The sequence below is a fragment of the Gadus chalcogrammus genome, chromosome 19 (assembly GCF_026213295.1).
Source record: "Gadus chalcogrammus isolate NIFS_2021 chromosome 19, NIFS_Gcha_1.0, whole genome shotgun sequence".
NCBI lineage: Eukaryota > Metazoa > Chordata > Actinopteri > Gadiformes > Gadidae > Gadus > Gadus chalcogrammus.
Window position 1 is genome coordinate 1,122,161 of NC_079430.1, and position 10,000 is coordinate 1,132,160.

Consider the following 10,000-nt stretch of genomic DNA (forward strand, 5'->3'; position numbering starts at 1 on the left):
CCCCGAGAGGGGAACATAGGACCAGGGAAACATATGTTCCCCGGTCTGTTAATTTTTCCACCATTACTGCCAAATTCCGGCCGAGATAACCACCATTGCATGTCTTTACCTTTTGTGGAAGAGGGAGAGACTTCGGAGAGCCCGACGCAGTCTATTCATAATATTTTAATGACCACGGAAGAGGCAGAGAATGAAGTATTGATTAGACAGCGATTTATTAGATACCACCGCTAATAAACCGTTGGAAAACACAAGACCGGTAACCATAGCAACGCCGGTAAACAAAGCCCGAGAAGCCAAATCCCTACGAGAGCTCCCCGCGCTACGGCCATCAGGAGGCGCACACAGCTTTTGGCCGTGATATATACTGTATATACAATTATATTATATTATATTATATTATATATAGAGCTCCGGGAGTCGCAAACGGCAACAATCACTTTCTCCTCCATGTATAAGGTTCATCCCGGACTGCACTGCACTGAGTTGGCCGGTTGAACGCTGATTGGCTGTTACGTTACACATGTCACTCGGTGGCCACGCTGTTGAACGCTGATTGGCTGTCATCACGCGAATGTCGTGTCAAAGTTTAAATATTTTTAAAGATTAATAGATTGCGGGGAACATACCCCCGCAACAGTGGGGAGCATAGGACCCTTTTTCAGAAAAAGGGTCCTATGCTCCCCTGTATGTATTGCTACAGGGGAACATAGGACCCTTTTATGGGAAAAACAGGGAACATAGGACTTAAAAAAAAAAAAGGGTCCTAAGGGTCCTATGTTCCCCGAGGGGGGAACATAGGACCCGGGGAACATAGGACCCGGGGAACATAGGGATGACCCCCTATAGGGACTAGCTACAGCTAGACTATTGTTTTGGTAACATTGTTCTAATTGCTAGCACTGGATTACTTGGGATGAAAACATCTTAATGTTAAATACAGTAAGCAAAAGGCTCTCACAGGAACCTGTTCTATTCCTCAGGTCCTACTGAGCCAGGGTGCTCAGCAGCACTTACCCTGAGTGACTCCCCCCATGCTCCATGTGTTAAACCAGTTGACCCTGGTCTGGGAGGGCTGAGCTACTGGAGAACTGGGAGAGGGATTAGACAGCAGACAGCTGCCATCTCGGCGTCTACATCCTCCTGTTACTGTTACCATTTAGTTATATAGCAGATACTGTTATAAAAAGTGAATTACAGAGATTTAAAATACATGTCAATAAGAACAGGTAGGAATCAGGACATATAAGAATATCTACAGGTTGGTCTGCGGAAATCAAACCCAGTGCCATTTAGCTGGAAGCATAACACCCTAACCTGGATCTGATTAACATGTTACATACTGCATGAGGGGGAGAGAGGGTTAACATGGTATGTACTGCAGGAGGGGGAGAGAGGGCTAACATGTTCAAGAATGCAGGAGGGGAGAGAGAGTTAACATGTTATGTACTGCAGAAGGTGGGAGAGGATTAACATGATATATACTGCAAGACGTGGAGAGAGGGTTAACATGATATATACTGCAGTGTGGTGAGAGAGGGAAAACATGTTAAATACTGCAGTGTGTGTGCAGAGAGATGGTTAATGTGTTATATACCGCAGGACGAAGAGAAAGGGTTATCATCTTATATATCGCAGGAGGGGGAGAGTTATCATGGTATGTACTGTAGTGTGTGGAGAGAGGGTTAACATTTTATATAGTGCAGTGTGTGGAAAGAGGGTTAACATGTTATATACTGCAACATGTGGAGAGAGGGTTAACAGGTTATATACTACAGTGTGTGGAGTGAGGGTTAACATGTTATATACTGCAGCACATGGAGAGAGGGTAAACATTTTAGATACTGCAGTGTGTGGAGAGAGGTTTAACATATATAATTCAGCACGTGGACAGAGGGTTAACATGTTCTGTACTGCAGGAGGGGAGAGAGGTTTAACATGATATAGACTGCAGTGTGTAAAGAGAGATGGGTAACTGCAACATGCAGAGAGAGTGTTAACATTTTATATACCACAAGACGTGGTGAAAGGGTTAACATGTTATATACCACAGGAGGGGGAAAGAGAGTTAACATTGTATATTGCAGCATGTGGAGAGAGGGTTAATATGTTATATACTGCAGGAGGGGTAGAGAGGGTTAACATGATATAGACTGCAGCATACCGAGAGAGGGTTTACATGTTATATACTGCAGGAGGGGTAGAGAGGTTTTAACATGTTATATACTTCAGGACGTGGAGAGAGGGCTAACATGTTATATACTGCAGTGTGTGCAGAGAGATGGGTAACACAATATATTCTGCAACATGCAGAGAGAGTGTTAACATTGTATATACAGCAAGACGTATAGAAAGGGTTAAAATGTTATGTACCGCAGGAGGGGGAAAGAGAGTTAACATGTTATATACTGCAGTGTGTGGAGAGAGAGAGAGGGTTTATATGTTATATACTGCAGGCGGTGGAGAGAGGTTGAACGTGTTATATAATTCAGCATGTGGAGAGAAGGTTAGCATGTTATATACTGCAGTGTGTGGAGAGAGGGTTAACATGTTACATACTGCAGTGTGTGGAGAGAGGGTTAACATGTTATATACTGCAGCTTGTGGAGAGAGGGTTAACATGTTATATACTGCAGTGTTTCAAGAGTGGGTTAACATGTTATACACTGCAGTGTGTGGAGAAGCGGTTAACATGTTTTATACTGCAGCATGTGGAAAGAAGGTTAACATCTTATATACTGCAGGAGGGGTAGAGAGGGTTAACATGTTATATACTGCAGCATGTGGAGATAGGGTTAACATGTTATGTACTGCAGGAGGGGTAAAGAGGGTTAACAAGTTAGATACTGAAGCATGTGGAGAGAGGGTTAACATGTTCTGTACTGCAGGAGGGGTAAAGAGGGTTAACATGTTATATACTGCAGGAGGGGGAGCGAGGGTAAACATGTTATATACTGCAGGAGGGGGAGCGAGGGTAAACATGTTATATACTGCAGGAGGGGGACAGAGGGTTAACATGTTATGTACTACAGTGTGTGCAGAGATATGGTAAATGTGTTCAATCCTGCAACATGCATAGAGAGGTTTAACATGTTATATACCACAGGAAGTAGAGAAAGGGTTAACATGTTATTTACCGCAGGAGGGGGAAAGAGGTTGAACATATTTCATAATTCAGCAAGTGAAGAGAGGTTTAACATGTTATATACCTCAGTGTGTGGAGAGAGGGGTAACGTGTTATATACTGCAGCATGTGGAGAGGGGGTTAACATGTTACATACTGCATGGTGTGGAGAGAGGATTAATATGTTATATACTGCAGTGTGTGGAGACAGGGTTAACATGTTATATACTGCAGCATGTGGAGAGAGGGTTGACATGTTATAAACTGCAGGAGGTGGAGAGAGGGTTAACATGTTATATACTGCAGTATGTGGAGAGAGGGTTAACATGTTATATACTGCAGTGTGTGTGGAGAGAAGGTTAACATGTTATATACTGCAGGAGGGGGAGAGAGGGTTAACATGTTATATACTGCAGTATGTGGAGAGAGGGTTAACATGTTATATACTGCAGCATGTGGCGAGAGGATTAGCATGTTATATACTGCAGTCAGTATGGAGAGAGGGTTAACATGTTATATACTGCAGTGTGTGGAGAGAGGGTTAACATGTTATATACTGCAGTGTGTGGAGAGAGGGTTAAAATGTTAAATACTGCAGCAGGTGGAGTGAGAGTAAAAAATGCTGCAGGACGTGATTGGGGAACTGAGAAGTATGACTAAAGTAGTTGCTACCAGTAGGAGTTCCCAGTGCCACGATGCAGCTGGACTATGGCCACGGACATGGAGGTCACTGAATCTGACTTTCAATGGAGAACTTACACAAACTGTTTAATATATAATTTTAATTCAACCATAATGCTGTGTTGAAAATACCTGATATCATATAAATATTGGTGAAAAGGTTCATGCTTACATCTTACCCTCAAATTATAACCAATTGAAATATGGCAGCCATCTTGTGGTTGGCTGCTCATCGCTGCTCTGAAGACACAGGTCTGCAGTGGATCAGCCGGGAGCCACGTTGTCGTTCGCTGTAGAGCAAAAACACTTTTGTAACCCTAACCCTTACATTGAGTATGCTTAAGTTCAATTGCTTCTATTGATTCTGCTTGTATCAGACGCTTTTATCAAAAGTAACTAACAGTGAATTCAGATGCCATTGTGTGTGTATGGGGCTAGACAGGTAGATTTTGACATTGGAGACTGAACCTAGAACCTTTCACCTGGGAATCAAACCTGCAGGTTCCTTTGAGCCCACAGTTTGATGCAGCTTGCAGCATGTCGGCTGCAAGTGGTGTAGGTTTCCATGGCGACTAATTGCACAGATAAGTGAGCGGTTGTGATGTCACAACCTCACTAGCCAGAATTTTCTGTCGCTATATTATCAACATGTAATTATTGAGGTCATTACAAGCTATGTGTGTGTGTATGCATGTGAGTGTGTGTATGTATGTGAGTGCGTGTGTGTATGTGTGTGTGTTTGTGTGTGTGTGAGTGTGTGTGTGTGTGTGTGTGTGTGTGTGTGTGTGTGTGTGGTGTGTGTGTGTGTGTGTGTGTGTGCGTGTGTGTGTGTGTGTGTGTGCGTGTGTGTGTGTGTGTGTGTGTGTGTGTGTGTGTGCGTATGTGTGTGTGTTTGTATGTGTGTGTGTGTGTGTGTGCAACCTGGAATCACGCGATGTCGTGGTCATGCGCACGAACGTTAATCTATTGAATCATGTGTCCCACAGCACGATACTCCGACTTTTTTCGTGCTACACAGAACGAAATGTAAACCAATGTATTTTGAATGGGAGCGTTTTTCAGACGAGAGAGAGTGTGCGCAGACAGTACAGTGCACCCTCTAGTTATATATAGGTCAATATTTCCGATTTTTTAAGTAGACCTCTTCAAAAACTGAAATGAACGTGCTCCACAGAACGTGGGTTTCTCAGACAATTAATGTGCTCCACAAAACGAAACGAGAGAAAGAGAGAGGGAGAGAGAGAGAGAGAGAGAGGCTTCAGAAGGGATGTGCGCAGATAGTACAGTGCACTCTGAAGTTATATATATGTCAATATTTTCGATTATTTTTAAGCAGACCTCTTCAAAAACTGTAATGAACGTGTTCCACAGAACGCGCGTTTCTCAGACAATTGACGTGCTCCACAAAACGAAACGAGAGAGAGAGAGAGGTAGAGAGAGAGAGGCTTCGGAAGGGATTTGCGCAGATAGTACAATGCACCCTTTACTTATATTTGTGTCAAAAAAATAAACGATTGTCCGACATTAGTCGTACTGCACAGTACGAAATGTAAACCCATGCATTTTGGATTGGAGCGTTTCTCAGAATATACACAGGTATATATATTCATTATATAGGAGAGGCCCTCTTAAGCCCATCAGTTACTTGGCTCCGCACCGCAGTGCATCAGTGTCCCTCTCTATGGCTCCCTCTCTCTCTTTTTCACTGTGTTTCGAGAATTCATATCGATATAACGAGAAAGGATGTAATGATAACGGCAAGAAAATAAAGGCTCAATGGTATTTTATAATTTAATATAATTAAATTAAAGCGTGTAAAGAGGAAATGAGGCGATCTAGTTGTGGGCCAGCAGAGGCTGAATTTTAACCGAATTCGGCCCATAACCTTATTCTTTACATCGTTTTTATATTATGAATATTTTAATATTGTCTGGTATACCTGAACCACACTTACACATTGGTGGAAGTGGATTTTCAACGGTCAGATAGGCTACAGATCTTGTTATAACGATAATTGAATGAAAGCCCCTTTTCCCACCTTTTCGAGATAGCTAGAGATGCCAAAATGTATACAGACATTTCCCGGGATCCCGAGAACGACATATCCGAGATTTGGACCCCTTATGGAAAAAAAGTTTTCCCAAATGGACTGTTATTTGGACAAAGCCTCTTAGAAGTGTTGCCTGCAAGACCTAGTGTTGTCCAGGAGTTGTCCAAGGAGTTTTCCAAGGAGTTGTCCAGGAGGCGGCGGAGAACCGACCGGACGTGGGTGACGTGCTCCTCAAGATTGCGGGAAAAAATCAGGATGTCATCCAGTTCCACAAAGACAAACTTATTTAAAATGTCCCGCAGCAGGTCGTTGACCAGCGCTTGAAAGACTGCCGGGGCGTGGGTCAAGCCGAAGGGCATCACAAGATACTCATAATGGCCCGTTGGTGTGTTGAAGGCCGTCTTCCATTCGTCTAACGACGCGCCTGCCACAAGCACCTCGTTAACACGCACACACAATGACATAGGGAGAGGCTTTTATGATTTGTATGAAATTTTGTATTTCAACCACTGCGCAATCAACATTCAACATTAAAATTATTTCAACGTGGGCTTAAGCAGATAGGCCTACATGTTCAAAATCTATTAACATATTCTCCATCCATTAAAAGATAAAGATCAGTTAAAGGTCGGGTATGGAATTCTCTTTTTTGGCCATTTTTGCAAAATTACTTCAAATCCTTATCATAACCCACTTACAGCCACTGAGTTAGAAGTACTGACATGAAAATTAAACAAGTCAATCATCTGTGGAACGGGCAGGGCTCGAAAAACTCCAGCCAATGATTTCCAGACCCACCGAGTGGCATTGGACAGTAAGTACGTCAATCAAACGGTCGTACTGCACTCCCACTCCCCGCGCGACCCCTTCGTGCACGTACTCAAAGCTCGTGACCCAGAGCAAGCTTCTGTTTGTTGTTATCCTGCGGTAGCTACTGGAGCTAGCTAAATAGCTAATGCATCTGTTCACTCGTGCATGATTGCGCGTCCATGTACTTGGAATGGGTGGAGTCAGAGTCAGCGTTGAAGGAGAGGGGGTAGGACCATTTGAGTTGTGTATTTTCAAAATCTGCTGTCGTTTCGCAAATCCCATACCCAAACTTTAAGTAATTAATTAGTCTGAAATATACCAGCCAGCACATACACATTTGACTAGCAGCTTGTTCTAGCTCCCGCCTAGCAATAACGTCAATGATTGAGCTCTGGCTAACAGTTTTTCTGTCAATTCAACTGCACGACTCGTTGATGCCTGACTTCGGAATAAATCCGTTATTTTTGAGCACTTAGATGCATCCCCCTCCAGCATCCGCTTCTTCTGGCCTTTTCAGCTCTTCCTTTCTCCTTTCTCTTCAAAGGTGTGGCTACACACAGCACTACAAAAGTCAAGATTGAAAAAGAAAAAAATATTTGTTGCACAGCTGGACACTGTATCACATCAGGAGCTGGCTGTTCTCAATTCACAACACGCATTCCATTAAAACTAGCCTACATCAGGCATTCTGACCAAAACTCATGAACTCCCCCCCACAATTATAATGGCAAGAATGACCAAAAGTCACTTTGTGTCAACAAGAGACTGACTCCACCGACTATCAATTGCAAGTTAAAACAGCCGACCACTTGAGTGCAAAAAACAATAAATAAGCAATAAATATCGCGTCTTACCTTTATTTATGTGGCAGTGGTCTGCAGATGCATCCCGTGGTGTAGCCTACCACATCCATTTAGTTCAACAGGTTATCGTTTTGATACTGTCCATGGTACTAGCAACCTCCTCTGGTGCTTCTTACCTATGTATTCAGGCTAAAATGACTTGATTGTCTGATGCCTCATCATCCCAGCCAAAGAGTATTGGTATTATTAGTAATGGCTACTTGCCAAATCGAATCGTGTGTCTTTTTCCAATGTATTTGTTATAATTCGTAGCGTTGATCAGCAGAGAAATAATTCGCCAAAGTCATTCGCCAAAAAGTCGTTGACGTCGCTTAGCAAATGAATACAGGACACCGACGCGCAGCGAGGGTAATTACTTCCCACTGAAGTGGCTTAAATTCGACCGGCGACTTTCTATAGCCTACATTATCCCGCTTATTACACGGCTACGTGCCAAAACGAAAAGATGACTTCACATGGTGTGGCTTGTTGTTACAATTTATTTGTTACCAGCAATCGTAGTGTTGATCAGCAGAGAAATAGTCCGCCAAAGACGTTGACGTCGCTTAGCAACCGAAGACGCTGGGGTTCAAAAGTTACCAGACTATTTGAGGAGTGGTACCAAAGACTTCATTATAGGCAAAAAGTCCTTTGTTTTCCTTGACAGCGGTCAATTTATATCTAGCATTCACCTCGAAGTTGTGAAGAGCCAATGTGAACGGAGCGTTCCACGGCATTGAGAAGACCCGTGTAATAATCCATAATAATTAAACTAGATTTTTTTTTTTTATTATTATTATTATTATTTTTATTTTTCAGGTGGGTACAAAATGATTCTTGACGAGATCTGGTGGGGACGCGTCCCCGGCGTAATCGACGCCTATGACCTCACTAACCACCACCAGTGTGTAGCACCCACTTGGGTGATGCACGGCAGCCAATCTGCGCCAGAACGCTTGCCACACACCAGCTTGAGGTGGAGAGTGAGGGAATTAATGAGTCAGACAATTATACTGGAGGATGATTAGGGGGCCAGATTGAATGAGCCTGGTTGGGCCAGGGACACCGGGGAAACCCCTATTCTTGCGATAAGTGCCCTGGGATCTTTTATGACCTCAGTGAGTCAGGACCTCGGTTTTACGTCTCCTCCGAAGGACGCCACCTTCCACAGCACAGTGTCCCCGTCACTGCACTGGGGCATCGGGATTGATGAGTGAAGGGGCCAGAGGGAAGAGTGCCACCTATAGGCAGGCCTGCATTAACTGCCATTGGGCCCTGGGGCTGAGAGTGTTCGTAGGCCCCCTGAGAGGGGATCTTACAATGAAGATGTATAAATTATTTGACATTTTTCAGACATTGCCGTTGTCGACGGGGGCGACAAATCCTGACGGGGTTGGGGGGGTAGGCAACTGGCGGTGTCAACTGGCCACTGGGCCCAGCTAGTGGCCCCCTTTTTTATTGGCTCATGATAGGCCTCTGATCTTTGTAAGCCCAAAACAAAAAATCACATTGTCTTGGGCCTACACCGATTTTTTTTACTGCAGCTCATGATGATGGCCCCCTGATAGTCGTAGGCCCTGGGGCTTCAGCCCAGGTAAGCCTGTGCATTAAGGCGGCCTTGCCTATAGGCCACCACCCGACACCAATTACAGCACCTGGTATTCCCAGGCGGTCTCCCATCCAGGTACTAACCAGGCCCAACCATGCTTAACTTCCGAGATCAGACGAGATCGGGTGTTTCCATGGTGGTAAGGCCATATTTTCCCCTACATTTCCGAAAATGGACTTGACCTGCAAGCTGTTTATTGGATAAACGCATTTCCTAATCCCAAGAGCCTTGCTCCATTCTACGTCAATTCAAGAACAAAGAAATTAAAGTAAACTGTAGTTCGTATTTTTTATTTATGACCATGAAAGTTCTGCAACGCCTGAATAATGAAGAATTAAATTAAGTAAAAAATAAATAAATAAAAAACAGGAATGAGACATACAGTAGAGAGTAAGCAAGTGGTATAAATATTGGTTGGATGTTCACTTCTCTCTCTCTCTCTCTCCCGCTCTCTTTCTCTCTCTCTCTCTTGTTTCGTTTTGTGGAGCACGTAAATTGTCTGAGAAACGTGCGTTCTGTGGAGCACGTTTGTTTCTGTTTTTGAAGAGGTCTGCTTAAAAAATCTGAAACATTGACGCATATATAACTAGATGGTGCACTGTACTGTCTGCACACACACTCTCTCTCGTCTGAAAACGCTACCATTCAAAATGCATTGGTTTACATTTCGTTCTGTGTAGCACGAAACATCGGAGAAACGCTCCCATTCAGAATGCATTGTTTTATAGTTCGTTCTGTGTAGCACGAAAAAAGTCGGACTATCGTGCTCTGGGACACGATTCAATAGATTAACGTTTGTGCGCATGAGCACTAAATCGCGTGATACCGGGTTGTTGTTGTGTGTGTGTGTGTGTGTGTGTGTGTGTGTGTGTGTGTGTGTGTGT

General features: G+C 43.7%; 1 protein-coding gene and 1 non-coding gene across 5 annotated transcripts in view; one reads left to right on the plus strand and one right to left on the minus strand.

The window, feature by feature from the left end:
- The window catches only part of LOC130372601 (A-kinase anchor protein 2-like), a 119,176-nt gene that overhangs the window by 12,996 nt on the left and 96,180 nt on the right, over nucleotides 1-10,000 (plus strand). The window lies entirely within an intron of this gene.
- LOC130372903 (5S ribosomal RNA) lies at nucleotides 9,151-9,269 on the minus strand. The gene has a single exon (XR_008893419.1). It is a non-coding gene; the product is annotated as a 5S ribosomal RNA (ribosomal RNA).